This window comes from Crocuta crocuta, unplaced genomic scaffold (genome assembly GCF_008692635.1).
Source record: "Crocuta crocuta isolate KB4526 unplaced genomic scaffold, BGI_CrCroc_1.0 scaffold159, whole genome shotgun sequence".
Classification (NCBI taxonomy): Eukaryota; Metazoa; Chordata; class Mammalia; order Carnivora; family Hyaenidae; genus Crocuta; species Crocuta crocuta.
This window is the reverse complement of record NW_027533263.1, coordinates 2864495-2881132: the sequence shown is the minus strand read 5'-3', so window position 1 is coordinate 2881132 and position 16638 is coordinate 2864495. Positions and strand designations below refer to the sequence as shown.

At 35.5% G+C, this 16638-nt stretch overlaps 1 protein-coding gene across 7 annotated transcripts in view; it reads right to left on the bottom strand.

Annotated features, from left to right (window-relative positions):
- The window catches only part of CARF (calcium responsive transcription factor), an 84581-nt gene extending 68037 nt beyond the window's left edge, over window positions 1–16544 (bottom strand). For 5 of the 7 annotated variants that reach the window (XM_077747578.1, XM_077747581.1, XM_077747582.1 and 2 more), the window contains exons 1-3: window positions 16499–16544; window positions 12518–12678; window positions 6114–6232 (exon numbers count right to left, since the gene is read on the bottom strand). The gene's annotated coding sequence lies outside the window, so the exon portion shown is untranslated. Of the gene's footprint in view, window positions 1–6113; window positions 6233–12517; window positions 12679–16011; window positions 16199–16498 lie in introns of those variants that run through there. The other 2 variants (XM_077747579.1, XM_077747580.1) reach the window with 2 other exon arrangements.
- Between the last annotated feature and the right edge of the window lie 94 nt (window positions 16545–16638).

Genomic DNA, 16638 nt, shown 5'->3' with positions numbered 1-16638 from the left:
AGCCGGGGAGGGGTAGAGAGAGAGGGAGACACAGAATCCAAAGCAGGCTCCAGGCTCTGAGCTGTCAGCACAGAGCCCGATGTGGGGCTCAAACCCATAAACTGTGAGATCATGACCTGAGCCAAAGTCGGATACTTAACCAACTAAGCCACCTATGTACCCCTTAAGATTCTATTTTTAAATTAACATGCATTAAATTGAACTTTTCTTTTTCTATTTATTTTCTTGGTGTGTAGTTCTATGGATTTTAACACATGTAACCACCATAACCAGCAGGATATATAATAATTCAATCATCCTAAACCCTAATTTAAAATTATACCTGTGGGGCACCTGGGTGATTCAGTCAATTCGTGGGTTGGAGCTCTGAGTTGGACTCCATGCTGACAGTGTGGAGCCTGTTTAGAATTCTCTCTCTGCACCCCACTCCCACACACACTCTCTCTCTCTCCTCAAGTAAACAAAAACTTTTTAAAAATGTTCTCTTTAAAAACAAAGACAAATTTATACCTTGCAGTTGAGACTTGTTGGTATATATTTGAACACAGTGAAAACTTATTTCTGTGATAGCATCCACATATGTATTTGTAAAATTAAACATTTGAGAAAATCTACAAGGTTTGTCATTTCATATTTCCAAAATATTATAAATAGTTCCACTCAAATATAAAATGTAATAGGCTAAAAATCAGTCTTATTTTTTTTTAAATCAGTCTTATTTTTAATATATAATTACAAAATATCTAAAATTGCTTCTCTTAAGATTTTAAATTATGACATGTTCTAATTTAACTCATTATAAAAATTTCAAAAACTTGTAATTACCTCTCAAGTAAGAGCAATCTTATAATGTTCTGGTTCTGTTTTGAATTTTTTACATGATATACATAAAACTTTGGAATAATATGTTTTATAAATGGTTTAAAAAATAATAAGAAAGCTCCACCAATGGCAATATGACAGATTAGATAATAGAAGGCTCTCTTGCTAGAAAACAAAAAAATACAAAGTTGATCTAAAACAAAGTATTTTGTGCTACAGGCAGCTACTACAGGAAGTAACAAAAATCAAAGGTCACTCTCTGTCCTCCCTTATGCCCCTTCCCTCTCCAAAACAAAAAGCAAAAGCTGTGAGCTAAAACCCAAGTGATAAGTATAAGCAAAGAGGAAAATTTCTGCAGGAGCAGTGCTAATAAACAGGTTTTATGGCTGGGAAACCCAAGCTTAGATAAGCAGCTCCTAGGGAAGGAGAACTTAAAAACTCCCAGAATAGGACTGGGAACCTGAAAGGTCTTGAGACAATAGTTTAGCCTGGCTTCTAGTACAAACAAATAGAGCTATTATTTGGAGGAACACAAACCCAATTAAAGCATTAGTTTCTTTTCACATTAATATTAAATATAAGCTTATCATCAGAGTGCCAAAACCACCAGACACTCCCTATAGACTTCAAGTATTGGGACCATCTAATAGTGAATATAAAGTTATCATTTAATGTTCAAAGAAATAAACATAAGTGAATCACAGGAATAAACAAACAACAAGAGACTGTAAAGTTTAATCTGAAAGAGAATCAAATAGAACTTTCAGAAATAAAAAATGTAAGTTGAGTACATTAAATAGAAGGTTAGATACAGAAGAAAGAACTACTAAACTAGAAGGCAGATTTTTAAAAAATTACTCAGAAAGCAATATAGGAAATACAGAAGATAAAAAAAGAAGAGACTTAAAACTAGGAAAAATAGAATAAGAATAGCATATTTATCATTGAAGTCTCCAAAGAACAGAAAAGAGAAAATGGGTCAGAGAATATTTGAAGGAATAGTGGCTATCAATTTTTCAAAACTGAATACATGAATCCACAGATGAAGCACAAAATGTACCGAAAGAAATCAAAAGAAATCCATACCCAGTGTAGTGAAGACACAAAATTTTAAAAAGAAGGAAAATCTAAAACGTAGCCAGAGAGATAGAGTGCCTGGGTGGCTCTGTTAATTAGGTGTCCAACTTTGGCTCAGATCATGATCTCACGGTTCATTGAGTTCGAGCCCTACATGGGGCTCTGTGCTGAGAGCTAGGAGCCTGGAGCCTGCTTCGGATTCTATGTCTGTCTGTCTGTCTGTCTGTCTGTCTCTCTCCCTCTCTCTTTCTCTCTGCCCCTCCTCTGCTCTCTCTCTCATAAATAAACATTAAAAAAAAATTAAAATGCAGCCAGAGAGATAGGATCACCCACAGAGTACTGATGAGTACTGACTTAAATAGAAAGCAGACTACTCAGTAGCAACAATGGTAGAAGTCATGGGAATTTAAAAAAAAAAAAAAAAGCAATTATCAGNCACTTTAAGATTAAAAAAAAAAAAAAAACTGAGAGAAGGGGCACCTGGTGGCTCAAGACAGTTAAGTGTTCTACTTCAGCTCGGGTCATGATTTCACGATTCCTGGGTTCAAGCTTGGCCATCAGACTCTGTGCTGACAGCTCAGAGCCTGGAGCCTGCTTCGGGTTCTGTTTCTTCCTCTCTCTCCCTGCCCCTTCCTTGCTTGTGCTCTGCCTCTTGCTCTCAAAAATAAATAAAACATTTTTTAAAAAAGAAAAATTAAAAAAACTAAGAGTTTATAACAAGTATTCTAGATGTAAGAAATTTCTAAAGAATACAAATAACAAAAATGATACGAGAAGGAAGTCCTAAGATGTCAGAATACTGGTAAACTAGTAAATTAATAACTCTGAAAAATCTAAATAAACACTGTCTATATAAATAACAATAATATTATTACAATTCTGTGTATGTGTGCTTTAAGAATAGAAATAAAATACTAAAGAACAAAATAAAATATATGTAGAACTAAATAAAATATATGTAATTGAGGAGGGGGTGATGACAGATAAACACAGTATATCAAAACTTATGGAATGCAGGGAAAACAGTGCTCAGAGGGAAATTTAAAGCAGTAATGCTTGTATAAAAACTGAAAAAATAATTTAAAAAAGGGAAAAAAATCTCAAAATCTAAAAGTAGGCTCTCCAAAAATATTGACAAAATTTGACAAACTTTTACCTAGACTGAGCAAAAAAAAAAAAAAGAAGAAGAAGAAGAAGAAGAAGAAGGAGGATACAAATAATGAAAAGCAAAAATCAAAATGGGGGGACATTACTATAAAACCTTACAGAAATTAAAAAGATTATGAGAAAATACTAAGAACAGAAGTATTACTACCTCTATTTGCATATGGTCTCATGTACAGAAAATCCTGAAAAATCCACAAAAACACTACCAGAGTTAATAAATTCAACAAAGTCACAGGATATAAGATCAAGATGCAAAACTCAGTTGTATTTTTTATATACTAGCAATGAACAATCCAAAAATGAAATTAAGAAAATTGTTCATTTGCAATTGCATTGATAAGAATAAAATACTGATGAATAAATTTAAGGAAGTGTAAGGCTTGTTTACTAACACTAAAAAATATTGCTGAAAAAAATTAAAGAAGATCTAAATAAATGGAAAGACATACTGTGTTTCTGCAATTAGAAGACATGAATATTGTTAAAATGGTAATACTTCCCAAAGTAATCTATAGATTGAAGGGCGCTTGGGTGGCTCAGTCGGTTAAGCGTCTGACTTCAGCTCAGGTCATGATCTCATGGTTCGTGGGTTTGAGTCCCGTGTCGGGCTCTGTGCTGACAGCTAGCTCAGAGCCTGGAGCCTGCTTCGGATTCTTTATCTCCCTCTCTTTCTGACCCTCCCCTGCTCATGCTGCCTCTCTCTCTCTCAGAAATAAATAAAATATTTAAAAAAATTTTAGATTGAATGCAATCTTTATCAAAATCCTAGTGCCCTTTTTCTGAGTCGTGGAAAAGCCAAATTCACACAGAATTACAAAGAACCCAAATAGTCATAATAATCTTGAAAAAGAACAAAATTGGAAGACTCATTTTCAGAGTTTCAAAACTTACTACAAAGCTACAGTGCTCAAGAGAACGTGGTACTGACTTACGGGTAAACATGGAGATCAATGGAATAGAATTGAGAGTCCATAAATACACTCAAAACATCTATAGTCAAAAAATTTCAACAATGAGAAATGAATAGTCTTCTTCAACAATTGGTACTGGGACAAATCAATATGCACATGCAAAGTAATGAAGATGAATCCTTACCTCATAGTATATATAAAAAATAACCAAAATTAGATCAATAACCTAAATATAAGAGTTAAAACCATAAAATTCTTAGAAGAAAAAGGTAAATCTTCATGACCTTGGATTTGGCAATGGTTCCTTAGATGTAACACCAAAAAACTAGAATCAAAAGAAAAATAAATTGGACACTTATCAAAATAAAAACTCTTGTGCAAAGGACACCATGACAAGAATGAAAAGACAACCCACAGATGGGAGAAAATATGTGCAAATCAAATATCTAGTAAGGTCCAGAATATATAAAGAATACATAAAGAACTCCTACAACTAGCCTATAACTCAAAATAAAACAACCAACAATACCCCTGTTAAAAAAAGTGCAAAGGAGTTGAATAGATATTCTCCAAAAAAGACAAAAATGGCCAACAAGCATATTAAAAAGATTTTTTTTAATGTTTGTTTATTTCTGAGAGAGAGAAACAGAGTGCAAGCAGGGAAGGGACAGAGAGGGGGGCAGGCATAGAATCAGAAGCAGGCTCTCAGCTCTGAGCTGTCAGCATAGAGCCTGATGTAGGGCTCAAACTCACAGACTGGGAGATATGACTTGAGCCAAAGTCGGATGCTTAACCGACTGGGTGGCTCAGTAGGTTAATCGTCCTTGAGTCATGATCTTGTGGTTCATGGGTTCAAGCCTTACATCAGGCTTGCTTGCTGACAGCTTAGAGCCCACTTCAGATCTTCTGTCCCCTTCTCTCTCTGCCCCTTCCCCATGCTTGCTCTCCCTCTTTCTCAAAAATAAATAAACATTAAAAAAAAAGATGTTTATGGTCACTAGCCATCGGGATTATGCAAATCAAAGCAACAATGAGATACCAGTTGATACCCACTAGGATAACTATATTAATTGTATTGTATTTGAGAGAGAGAGAAAATGTGTAGAAGTAGGGGAGAGGGGCAGAGGGGGGCTCTGTTTCTTTCAAATGAATAAATGTTAAAAAATGGAAAGGGACACCTGGGTGGCTCAGTTGGTTAAGCATCCAACTTTGGCTCAGGTCATGATCTCATAGTTCATGGGTTCCAGCCCCGCAGGGGGTTCTGTGCTGACAGCTAGCTCAGAGCCTGGAGCCTGCTTCAGATTCTGTAGCTCCCTCTCTCTCTGACCCTGCCCTGCTCACGCTGTCTCTTGCTCTCTCAGAAATAAATAAAAACATTTAAAAAAATTTTTAATGAAAAAAAAAGAATCAAAAGTGGAAACTACTCTAATGAAAAAAAAAATCAAAAGTGGAAACAGCTCTAATTTTCATCAGCTGATGAATAAACAAAATATGCTATATCCATATAAATGGTAGTCAGCCATAAAAAGGAATGAATTACTGATACATGCTAAAATATAGATGAACCTCAAAAACATTATACTAAGTGATAGAAGTCAGACACAAACAAACTGTCATACATTACATGATTCCATTTATATAAAATATCCAGAATGGGTAAATCCATCCAAATAGAAAGCAGGTTGGTGGATGCCAAAGGCCTGGGGGTGGGGGAGAATAGGGAAAAACTGCCAATTAGGCACAAGGATTTATTTTGGGTTGATGAAAATATTTTGGAATGAGATAGAGGTGGTATTTACACAATACTGTGAAGGTAGAAAATGCCACTAAATTGTTCATCTAAAAATGATTAATTTTAAGTTTTATGAATTTCACCTCAGCTTTTTACATTTATTACCAAAAAGAAAAAAATATATACATATGTAAGTATATACGTGTGTGTGTGTGTGTGTGTGTGTGTGTGTTATGTGTGTATGGCAGTCAGGAAAATATGAATATGGATTAGAGATTTACTAAAAAATTTTTGGGTGTATTTTTAGCGGTATATGTGAATGATATTGTAGATGAAATTGTGTCATGTGATGATGTCCAGGATTTGATATCGTCTCATCTTCTCTCTCTGTGCCTGCTACTGACCTTGATTTTCTCTTGTGTGGTCTTATGTGGCATGCCTCCCCTCCTCTCTGGAACTGTGAGTGATAAACTATCTTAATTTTCAGTGGCAGTCATCTCCTGATATGTTGATCTCACCATATCTAAAGAGAAAAAAAGGCTATTTTAAAACAATCATAAACATATAAATATTAAAACCTTAAATAAAATCTCAGTGAAAAAAATCCAGCAATATATAATAAAAATAATGCATCTCATCAAATGAAGGATGTCATTGGCTTTAAGTAAATCCAGTGTGGAAACTAAGTTTAGAGTAGAATTTCGTGTAAATACAGTATGATACCAACTGCATAAAATAGCACAATGGCATAAAAAATATAAAAATTTTAGGGCTAAAGTTAACAAAATATATGCAAGATCTATGCACTGAAGACTACAAAACCTAGATGGGAGAAATTAAAGAAGACCTAAAAGGATGAAAGTTACATACTGTGTTTATGGAATGTATGACTCAATATTGTTAAAATAACCAAACTGATCTAAAATCAGTTGCCTACAATCCCAATCCCAGTAGGACTTTTTTTTAATTGACAAACTGATTCTAAAATTCATATGAAAAGTCAAAGGTTAAGATAGTCAAAACAGCTTTGGAAAAGAGCAACAGAATTGGAATTCTACCTGATTTCAAGACTTGTGATGAAGCTAGAATACTCAAGATAGTATGGTATTAAAGACAGACAAATATGGGTGCCTGGGTGGCTCAGTTGGTTGGGCGGCCGACTTTGGCTCAGGTCATGATCTTGCGGTTTTTGAGTTTGAGCTCACATAGCTTTGCTGACAGCTCAGAGCCTGGAGCCTGCTTTGGATTCTGTGTCTCCCTCTCTCTCTGCCCCTCCCCTGCTCACGCTCTGTCTCTCAAAAATAAATCTTAAACTTTTTAAAAATATTAAAAAAAAAAGACAGACAAGTAGATCAATGGGATAGAAGAATCCAGAAACAGACCTCCATGTATATAGTCAATTGCTTTCTGATAAAGATCCCAAGGTATTTAAGAGAAAAGGAACAGTCTTTTCAACAAATGCAGCTAAAACAATAGCTATATGCAAAACAATAAACCTTGACCCTTACCTCAAATCATATAAAAAAATTAACTTGAAACAGATCATGGCTTGTAAGACTATAAAACTTCTAGAAGAAAACATATGAGAAAATCTTTATGACCATGGGTTTAACGAAGATATCTTTTTTTTTTTAAGTTTTTTTTACTTATTTTTGAGAGAGACAGAGACAGAGAATCCCAAGCAGGCTCTGTACTGACAGATGTGGGGCTTGAACCCACGAACCACGAGACCATGACCTTAGCCGAGATGAAGAGTTGGACACCTAACCAACCAAGCCACCCAGGTGCCTGGACTTGGCAAAGATATCTTAAAAATGACTCAAAAAGCATGAACTATAAGTCTACAAATTGGACTTCATCAAAACTTCATTAAAAACTTTTGCTCATGACAGTTTGGGAGAAAATATTTGCAAAACATATGCCTGATAAAGGAATTTATATCCCAACTCTGTAAAGAGCTGTTCCAACCTAATTATAAAACAACAACCCAATAAAAAGTGGCCAAAATATTTGAATTAAACACTTTACTAAAGAAGATATACAGCTAGCTAGAGAAAGGCAAATACCACACGACTTTTCTTATATATGGAATTAGAAGATACAAACTTCCAGTTATACAACAAGTCACACACACACAAAAAGTCATGAGGATAAAAAGTACAGCACAAAGAATATAGTCATTAATATTGTAATAACTTTTTATTTATGATGACAGATGGTACCTACATTTATCACAGTAAGCATTTCACAGTGTTTTTGTTAAATTACTAGGCTATACACCTGAAACTGCTATTGTATGTCAACTATACTTTAAAAAAATAGGCTATTAAGCCACAAAAGATAAGAAGAAACCTTAAACGCATACTGATAAGTGAAAGAAGCCACTCTGAAAAGGCTATAGACTATATGATTCCAAATATATGACATTTAAAAAATTTTTTTTAAGTTTATTTATTTTGAGAAAAAAAGCACATGAGCAGGGGAAGGGCAGAGAGGGAGGGAAAGAAAGAATCCCAAGCAGGCTCTGCACTGTCAGTCCAATATGGGGCTTGAACTCACAAACCTTGAGATCATGACCTTAGCCAAAATCAAGAGTAGGATGTTCAAATGACTGAACCACCCAGGTACCCCAAATATATGACATTCTTGAAAAGGCAAAACTATGGACACAGTAACATCAACAGTTGCCAGAGGTTGAGAGATTTTCATTGTGATGAGACAATTCTGATGGTGGATACACAACATTTTGAAGTGGATTTTGTCAAAATCTGTAAAACTATACAACACAAATAGCAAACCTTAATGAAAACTAGACTTCTGTTCATAATAATGTGTCAATATTGGTTCATTAACTTTATGAAATAGATCACTCTAAAGGTGCCTGGCTGGCTCAATTGGTGGAGCATGAAACTCTTGATTTCAAGGTTGTGAGTTCAAGTACCCCAAAATAAATATTTTAAAAAAAGAAAGAAATGTACCACCCTAATATAAAATGTTAACAACAGAGACAACTGTGTGCTAGCAGGCAAAGGAAAGAAGTGGGGGGTATAAGAATATGGAATCTTTGTATTCTCTGCCTGATTTTTCTCTAAATCTGAAACTATGAAAAAAAAAAGTCCTTTAGTTAAAAAAAAAAAAGCAGAATCACTGTAAACTAAAGTCAATAACAAATAACAGTACATGAATTCAAAAATTATCTTGAAACTTTATGTTAAGTTACCACAATTTGGACAATGTTGGAATTAGGATATATAAGAAAATATATTATTTTTTCATTAAATTTTTAATAAAAATTTAGAGGGGCACCTGGGTGGCTCGGTCAGTTAAGTGGCTCTCTTCAGATTCTATATCTTCCTCTCTCTCTGACCCTCCCCTGATCACACTGTCTCTATCTCTATCTCAAAAATAAATAAAACATTAAAAAAAACAACAAATAACTTAGAGAATTTTGTCAATAAAACTGTATAAGATAGTTGAACTATTCTGTATTTATATTGCATGAGTTTCAATTTCAGCTTTATGCTTACTTGTCAAATTAGTTAACCACTCTGAGCTTTAGTTTTCCCATCTGCAAAATGGAAATAATATTCATCTACTTCACAGGGCTGTTATAAAGATTAAATACAATAATGTATGTAAAGGGTATCATGCAGTTCCCAATACACTGCTCAGTGTTCAACAATTTTTAGGGAAGCCTGAGTGGCTCAGTCGGTTAAGCATCTGACTTCAGCTTAGGTCCTGATCTCACAGTTCGTATTTCGAGTCCTGCATCCAGCTCTGTGCTGACAGCTCAGAGCCTGGAGCCTGCTTCGGATTCTGTCTCCCTCTTCCTCAGCCCCTCCCCTGCTCGTGCTCTGTCTCTCTCTCTCAAATGAATAAACATTAAAAAATAAATAAATAAATAGTTTTTACTACCTATAATTATGCAAATAAAAGCCAAAATTTCACCTATATAAATATAAACTCAGTGGTTCTTTTTTTAATGTTTGTTTTTAACCTCATTTTGAGAGAGAGAAAGAAAGGGTGTACATGCATACATGCAAGCAGGGAGGGGCAGATTGGAAGAGAAAGAATCCCAGGCTTTGTGCTTTCAGCGGGGAGTCCAGTGCAGGGCTTGAGCCCTGGAACTGCAAGATCATGACCTGAGCCGAAATCAAGAGTTGGACAGAGCAACCTAGGTATCCCAAATCCATTAGTTCTTTAGGGCAAAAATCTGCTAAACATCAGTCATCTAATTGATGTAATCAAAACTTATCTGGGTTTAGTATGAAACTTTTNAGTTGGACGCTCAACCGACTAAGCCACCCAGGCGCCCCTTAAGTTTTATTTTTGAGAGAGAGAACATGAGCAGGGGAAGAACAGAGAGAGAGAGGGGAAGCAAAGATTTGAAGCGGGCTCTGCACTGACAGCAGTGAGCCAATGCAGGGCTTTAACTCACAAACTATGAGATGATAACCTAAACCAATATCGGATGCTCAAACAACTGAGCTACCCAGGTGCCCCAATATTAAACTTTTAAATACACTTGTTTATACAGACTTTGAAAATTTTTAAAAATTTACACTTTTAGATACCTAATAGACTCTCATTTCAGTATTATTTAGTTTAAAAATGTATACATTTCGTAAATATAGTAGAGTACACGGAGTCAGTCTAGATTTGATAAAAAAAAAAATATCCAAACTGAACTTTTCTAAACTTCAATTTCTAGTTCTTTAAAACGAAGAGTCAGTATTGGTGATCCTTAAGATCCCAACCAGTTCTAAGATTTTAACAGTTGATTAAACTGATAATGTTTAAAATTCATTTATTGTTTACTGATTGACTTTCAAGGTACAGAATAGAAAAAAAATAGAATACTATTCAAAAAAAATTCTTATAAAGTTAGATTCAACTGAAAATGAAGTCCTAATGAGAGATGTATTAAAACTGAAATAACTGCTGTCTGGAAAACAATTTAATTTTTTAAAGCAAATTAAATATACTGAAATATTTACTGGCTAAACATGATAACATCAATATTAAGAAATATTTTTAAGTTTTTTGAGTTTAAATATAAAGCACTGTCAGTGACAAAATAGATGAAGATTATGAATTTGTCATAGCTATAAAATTTGTTGAATGCTTATTATACTTAATAATTACTAGCTAGGATTATTAATAATCACTCTACTATTCTGTGATGTAGAACCTATTATCACCATTTTACAGAAATTGAGGCTCACTGCTCAAGGTTATAAGGTTATCAATTATTAAGCACTATGCTAAGTGTTTTCTGTCATTTTATATAATCCTTTCAACAACCCTGTGATTCAGTTACTTGGTCCAATTTACATGTACAGAAAAAAGACTCAGGCAATTAAGTAACTTCCCCAAGAGTACAAATACATTAAGTGCCTGAGCATGGACTCAAGCCTACAGGTGCTAACCCAAAAGCCCACTCTTTATTATTACAATAGGAACTCTTTCAAGGTAACAAACTCCCTCCTTCCTTCATTGGTCATGGCTTTAAATCTTTTTCCTTTTTTCTAATAGATTAGCAAATTCTAGATGCTAAAAGAAATTCTTTGTTCATTATTGTTCTCAACTTTTCCTGGTTGAAATTCAATTAGAGTCAGTCCCTAAAGCTCCAAAGCCCTCCTGCAAATATTCTAAACATCTCTGATCCCATGAAAAAGCTAGACTTCTAATCTTGCAGGCACTGCAGTCACTGAGAAAACATTCTGCAAACAGATTCAAAAGTGGAGCTTGGGAAGAAGTGCAAAGTGCAAATAGTTTAGGGGAAAGAATTCTAAAAACTTACTCCCAGTTTCCTAATAGCTGCCCTGATCCCATTACAAAGTATCCCTATTAGCCTAAACTATTTTTCATTTTATTTACTTTCTCTTACCCTAGCTGAAATTTTCATTGGAATTAATAAGCATTTTCTCTTAAAAAGAAAAAACTGTGGACAGAGTATTAGTCATAAACAAATTTGTGTAAATTTATAGAAGGCAGCTTTTTTTTCCTTTAAGAAAAGTTAAGAACAGCTTCTCTGCAAAGGTTAATTTGGAGATGAGAAAGCAAGTACACTTTAAGCTCAGAACATGTAAAAGCGACTTGGCAAAGGCCTGAGCTAAATGCTGCAATGAAGAGGACAGGATGGTGGTGGGGATGGATGTTCTTAACAGAGGAACACTGTCAAACATAAACCACCTACTTCAGGACTTTGCTCACACTGGGATTTTGCCAAAGATAATTTCTTTTTCTACTGTCTTTTAGGAATTCAAAACTCAAGATTTTCCTTTCAGTATGTATGTTTACACGATAGGTTAAATAAGTTTTTTTGTGTTACATTGGGAAAATACTAAAGTAGTTTCTGTATGGAAAAATGGGTTTCAGTATCTATTTCCTAACGTACTGTTGAACCAGAGGTTGAAAGTACATTTCTATGTTACAGATATCCTTTTCAAAAGACAAAATTTGACTGAAGTAAAAAGTATTACTCCTTCCTTCCTTAATTGCCCCGTCACTTTGCATTATACTTTTCAATGCTGACAACTGCAGGGTGACTTATTTTCTCATCTAATCTCAAAGTCAGTACATGCTAGAAATTATTATCCATAGCTTTCAATAAACTATGTCAAAGTGAAGTTTTTAAGGATGAAGATACCAAGTAGCTAGGTATAAAATGCTTTCTTCCAACTGGTAAACATAAATAGAATGAAGACCCAAATAGAAAGTGCAATTTGACTTTTCATTAATATGTGACTGGTAAAAACTTTTATAGAGCTGTTACTTTCAATTAAGTTGAAAATAAAGGTGTTACCTTCAGGCAATATCTCAAGCTTAAACTCAGGTCTCAAGCATTCTACTATTCCCAGAAATACCCTTTCTTGTCCACTGAAGTTCTTCCTTTTGGGGGCACTAAATCATGATAGGCTTCATTTGTGTGAGAGATATAATTATGTCTTCACAGCAGCATTTTTTCTGTAATGAGAAGGTATTCAATGTATATTTTCTTTTCCAACACATAAAGAAAACTACTCGATTTTCCTATGCAGGTTTTACTATAAAAGAACTGTTACCAACACAGTACAGAACCATCAACTGGCTCAGCTGAAGAAAACTAAAGATCAGGACTGACTTTACAGATAACAGCATGTGTCCAGGGAGAGGTGACTTAACCTGTGATTCAGCTTCCTTATCTAAAATTAGGGATTTGGACAAAGGTTTTGTTTTAACTCACATTCTATACCTACTACTAAAACAAAGACCTCCCTAGGAAATTGCATTTCTCCCATGAAATATTTACTAACAGGGCACTTTCTGGAACCATAAAAGCTTGAGAATAAAGGTTCCCCTCCTCAAACTACACCCTCTGTAAAATCCTGGAATTGATTTGACAAGGTGAGTTCTTAAGCAAGTAGTATTGGGATTACATTAAAAAACAAACAAAAAAAAAAAACAAAAAAAAAGATGGAAATATTACATGTGTACACAGTTAATGACTGGAATTCACAGCACACACTAAAGCATTACATTTTGCTAGCAAGTGGCTTTCTAGCATGTTTCACATCATGTTAGAAAAGTGGATTTTACCTTATATCAAAAGCAAAGATTAGGAAGAAACTGTTAAATTACAAGTTTGATACTTTATAGGGAAAAAGGAAATTTTATTGTTTATAAATATTGAATGCATGGCAGAAAGGAAAAGACTGACTATTCAGACTGCAGTCACTCATAAATCTGTGGACCTTATTTGGGCTATTGTTGCTTTGATTTTGTTCAACAGCAATTTTATTCAAAACATTAGGGGTAATTCTGTCTTAATATCTGATTATTTTGCTGAGTTTCCTCTACAGACTTTTATGTAGTAAAATGAATCTGTTAAAACCAATGACCTCAGAGTAAATTCCCAAACAGACTAACGGAAGGATGAAACCAATTTTAGTCCTAAAAGATCCTCCTAATTCTAGGTACCTTGTTAGTATCCTAAGACTTAAAGGATCTTGAAATATATTCAATATCAGTGCCAGATCTCATAACTTATTAACATCTAAAAAAGTTGCTCAAAAGTACTTTTGAAAATAAAATTACTCTTATCTTTTAAAGTAAACGACACAATGTTCCTTTTATGATGTATATAAAATTACTATGAATCAGTGGTGTCAAAATTTAAATCAAGACTCCTAGTTCACAAATATTTGATAGAACAATTTGTTTTCTTAAATGTGGGTTTGGAAAGTTATAATGTATTAAGTCAAAGTTTTGAATATATATAAATATAAACAATAACCTATTTTAACTTTTCACTTAAACAAATTTAAAGCTAGTGTTCACAATGTCTCTTTTATCTAAGGTTTGCCCTCTTTTATAAACTTCCCTATAATCTTGGTTTCTACTCACTTCTTACCCTGTAACTACATACCTTTTTTGACCTCTATGCTTTTTGACATTGAAACCTATACAGATTATTTCATTTAATCCTCACAATAAGAGGTGGATCTTTAACTCTATAGAGAAGAAAGCCAAAGCTGTCAAGTAACTTGCCTAAAATCACAGAAAGCATTAGAGCTCAAATTCAAAACTAAGTTGGAAAAAAACCCAAAAAACAAATTGCACTGCAAAGTCCATACATAGTCTTCAGATCATACCATACCATGCCATTATATGTAGAAAAAAAGAAACCTATAATAGACACATATCTTCCAAGCTGTGATTTTCCAGATAATATGTCTTCACAAGGACCACAGTAAATGAATCATGTAGGAAATCAAGAACAAAAAGCTTGAAGTTAATGTTCTAAGAAAAACACTCAAGGTAAAAGCATTAACTACCCTAAGTACTTACTACACGGAGGAAACACCAAATATGATATGAGTCACTACTGACAAAACACCAAACCCACCAGAGTGGAGGTTTAGTTGCTTTGAGAACACTTATACTTTTCCTTAACCAAAGGAAGGTCTCAAATGAAAACATGTATTTTAGTGAATTCAATATTTCTGCTTGCCAAACTGAAGTTTTATCTTATTAAGCATATATTTAGGTTCTGTATCTTACTGGTCATAATTTTCAAGTAAAATTAAGACCAATCTGTACTATCAGGTATTGTACTTTCTAATTTTGATAAATTTCAAATTAACAATCACTAAAATTTATTAATCTAACTATATGTTTTCTGCTGTTGTTGTTCTTAAGATTTTTTTTTAGCTAACCTTTACACCCGACCTGAGGCTCCAACGTACAACCTACAACGTATAACATGGAGATCAAGTGCTGCATGCTTCATCAATGGAGCTGGCCCCGCTCCCCTGTATGTTCCTAAAAGACATTTTAATCAACGATACTTTATCGACAGTAAAAAAAATTATCTGAAAAAGAACCTAATTATTTGAAGCTCATTTCAGGTCTTATGAATTTTAATTCAGGGCAGTTTTACTGCTGTAACTCAAAAATCACTTATAATTAAAGGAGAATGTTTAAAACTGTCCAATTTCTTTCCACGACTACCAGATTCAGAAAATATGAATAGCAATACTTTATTTAAGAAATTGTTTCAAGCTTCAAGTGATCTAACTTAAGGCATACCATTCTCACCGTTACAATGAATCACATGGTTAAATGACCACAGTTTCTATTTGCAAGCTAGGACTTCAGCACAGAGGGTTTCTTTTTATTCCTCTAACCACAAGACTATTCTCTCTTATTAACACTGGCAAAAGTTCTAGTCAAACTGACTTCTAAATGATCATGATGGTAACAATAGCTAACATTTACGATGGGGCATTTAATTCTCACAGTGACCCAAGTCACTGTGGCTGAGACATTCAGGTTCGAGAGCCCGCATTCTAAAAAGGTGAGTGAATTGAAAATAGTCCTACTTTCAATATCCTTGCTTTCCGATAAAAGATTATTCTTCGCTTACAATTGTGTACTTTCTCACAGTCTATGGTTGATTTAAATACCAGGTGTCTACTGAATTTTAGCATATCTTCAAGCAACGTGCTCTGCCCACAAATTCTGCAATCCAGTTTTGCCTGATTCTAAACTGCTCTCTCTTGAAGTCCCCCTCTAAGGAGCTTTTATGGCGAAGTGACTTTGAGATCTGGATAATATCCCTCCATCCATCCTCCCACAGCGAAACAACTAAATTCAATTAGAGTAACTCTCCCGACCATTGAGAGTAAGACATAGGCCTTTGGGTAAATTCAACACCAAAAGTCAAAAAGCGTAGTCTAATAATGTGCGGGAGGACACCTTTCCCCTTCTAACCAGGATAAAATGGGGCTCATAAAGAGACAAAAAAAAACACCCAACTAAAAATTGGGGCTCCTGGCTGCGCGAAGGACCACACACGGCGCTCCCGCCCAAGCGTACGGGCACTTCTCCGCGGCGGTAGCGCGTCCTGGGGCTCAGCAACCCTCCTCCAGACACCTAACCTCCACCTTCTCCAGTCCGCTTTCCCGAGGCCCGCGAGAGCGGTCCTAGGAGAGGGGTAGTAGGCCTCATTGTGTGGGACCCAGAAAAGGCCCAGAGGCTGGGCGCGAAAGGCGCCACCCGGGCCCGGTTTGGGGCGGGGGCCGGCGGTTGCTCAGGGAGCAGGCGGGTCAGGAGGTGACGGAAGGAGGAGGGAGGAGGAAAGAAATGGGGGTTGGGAGGTAGCGTCCAGTCCGTGGGCGCAGACAGCTCGGCCAAACCTCCGACTCCCCTAGTCCCGCCGCCTCCGAGAGCCCTACAGGGCGAGGAGGGAAGTCCACAAAGTGCCGGAGCAGAGGGGAGAAAATTCAAAACGAGTCTACTCAACCTCGTCTTGGCTCCGAGGCCCTGCCATGGAGACCAGCACAATGCGCAGGCGCATCCTTCTGAGAACGCGCAGCGCAGTACTATGACACGAGACCACAATCGGCCACCGTCGTCCGTTTCCCTTCTGATTCGTCTTCACCT